Raw genomic sequence first — 2,426 nt, 5'->3', positions numbered from 1 at the left:
CTGAGAATTTAGAAAGAGTGACTTGAAAGGAAATGGAGGTATTGGTACTAGATAGTCTTTTCATGAAGTTTAGCCACAAAGAAGATATAAGATGCAACTTCGGAGTTATAGTTATTTTCCAGATGGAGAGAAATGAGCATGTTTGTAGGTGAATAAGGAAGCAACCAATAGATAAGTAAAGATTAAAGGTAAAAAATGAGAGAAGGAAGATAGTAAAATGAAAGGTGATGAGTGAAAATATTGTTTTAAATGCATAAAATAAAATGGATTACAAAGGAAATAAATTATATTTAAAATACAGTTAATAATTTTTAAACCATGTTCACTATTCCCAAGCTAAGAACTCATTTCAACACCTGAATAATTGAGTAAAATATAGCTTCCACATAGTTTCTTCAGCCAACATTAACTTCCTTGTTTCTCAGGCTGTAGATGATAGGATTTAACATGGGGATAGGAATTCAGAAGAAGACAAGAGGTCAGGATATTCACATCTAGGGAGAAGTCTGAGGTGGGCTGCACATAGTTAAGTTTCTAGTTCCAGGTACAGGTGGACAAAGCTTTTTGCCACCTTTGAGCAAAATGAATTTTCAAGATGGCAGAAATAATGAGCATATAGGACACATCATCGACTGAAATGTCTGAGCAGGAGAGTTTCAGGAGCAGGGAAATATCACAAAGAAAATGGCTTATCTGGTTGTTCAACTGCTGCTGTCAGCCCTATGGGTGTCAGAGAATCCATTAATCCACATGACTAGGTCCCAGCTGCTAAGTAGGTACAGACCCTGTTGCTCATGAGAACTGGCTTGCATAATGGATGCAAATGGCTATAAATTTCTCATAAGCCATAGCAGCCAACAGGACATATTCAGAGCCTGCAAAAGTAACAAGGAAGAAGAGCTGGAACAGGCAATCTTATTAGCTAATGGTCTTTTTTTTCCTGAAAAAGTTCACCAGCATGATGGGGATAGTGGTGGAGATGTAGCAGATATCAGGAAGGACAAGTTGATGAAGAAATAACAAATAGGAGTATAAAGAACAGGGTTAATTTTGATTGCTGTTAATATGAGAAAGTTACCAAGTATAAAATAAAAAATATCAGGAAGAACAATTTCTAGACGGTTGGAAAACCCCAGGAAGATGAATTTAGTAACAACCATTTGGTTTCCCCTTTCTTCAATATCCTCCATAGCTGAAATAAAAATGAAAGATATCATTATTTGGGTAACCCTTGCATCTACTTCAGCCCACTTTACTATACAATTAGCTACAGGAATCAATGAGAAGGACAAAAATGGAAAAATACATACTTATGTGAATGATTGTTGTCCTTAGGATCAAAATGACATCTCTACATTTGAATCAGGCTATAAGGTGTCCAATTTTAGCTTATGAGAACAATAGGGGCTCCAGATGTTCTACTACAGATTGAACACAAATAGTCCACGTGAACATTTGGGGTGGATTCTCTAAATTTGTGCATCTCTTGTTTCCTTTGAACTGCTGCAATTCTGCTTATCAATCACAGTGCCTTTTTGACCTAGGCAGGCCATGCTGAGCAGTTCTTTACTAGCATCAATTCTATCACACAGTAAGTTCCAAAGTTCTTCAGAGAGACCTTGAGATTGGAAGCTTTATCCCAAAGGACAGACCCAAGGGGGAAACTTTGTCTTAAACTGGAATCCTAAACAAATAATTTTGAAGTTCTCTCTCTCAATTTCTTCACCAATATTTGCTGGCCCCTCTCTACTAAACTCAAGGATGGACTGACTGGATTTTAGACTAAGACTTTGTGGGTGTGACATTCATCAGTCAGATAAATACTATAAGAGACAGACCACTCTCCCTTTCTGTGACCCCAATACCTCACAGCTTTTAAGTATCTGAACTAAAATTTGATGTAGATTCACTCCAGCCCAATACAATATCCCCTAAGGCACTTTTGATTTCAGTCTCCCAGACCTCAATGGATAGGTCCCAATGAGACACAAATACCTAGGAATACATTAGGACATGTGAAATAGAGCTATCACACATTTACCATTGATTGATCACATTCCCAATAAATCTTTTATTGAGGCTAAAGATCTCCCATCTCTTCAAAACTCATATTTTCACAGGGGGAACTATAACAAATACTCTGGGGATAGGAGAATGGGAAGCACAAGATGGAGGAAATGTTCCTTTGGTGGAAGAGTCATCAGAACAAAAAGTAGGAGAGAGAAGCAAAAAGAGAAGTCAAGGAAGTGAACCACAAACTTTTCCACCTTGACAATTTTTGCCCAGAATTGACTATGTTACCATATGTAAGGCCAAATTGCAATGAAGATTTTTTTTAACAAGCATACCAGATCATTCCTTCAAAGTAGTCAGCTTGAGAGTTATCCTTTATATATTCTTTGTATTTTGAAGCATCTAGATCATGA

At 37.1% G+C, this 2,426-nt stretch overlaps 1 pseudogene; it reads right to left on the bottom strand.

Annotated features, from left to right (window-relative positions):
• Window positions 1–395: 395 nt before the first annotated feature.
• On the bottom strand, window positions 396–1,190 carry LOC141489488 (olfactory receptor 5V1-like; annotated as a pseudogene).
• Between the last annotated feature and the right edge of the window lie 1,236 nt (window positions 1,191–2,426).

This window comes from Macrotis lagotis, chromosome 5, assembly GCF_037893015.1.
Source record: "Macrotis lagotis isolate mMagLag1 chromosome 5, bilby.v1.9.chrom.fasta, whole genome shotgun sequence".
NCBI lineage: Eukaryota > Metazoa > Chordata > Mammalia > Peramelemorphia > Peramelidae > Macrotis > Macrotis lagotis.
This window is presented reverse-complemented; position numbering and strand designations above follow the sequence as displayed.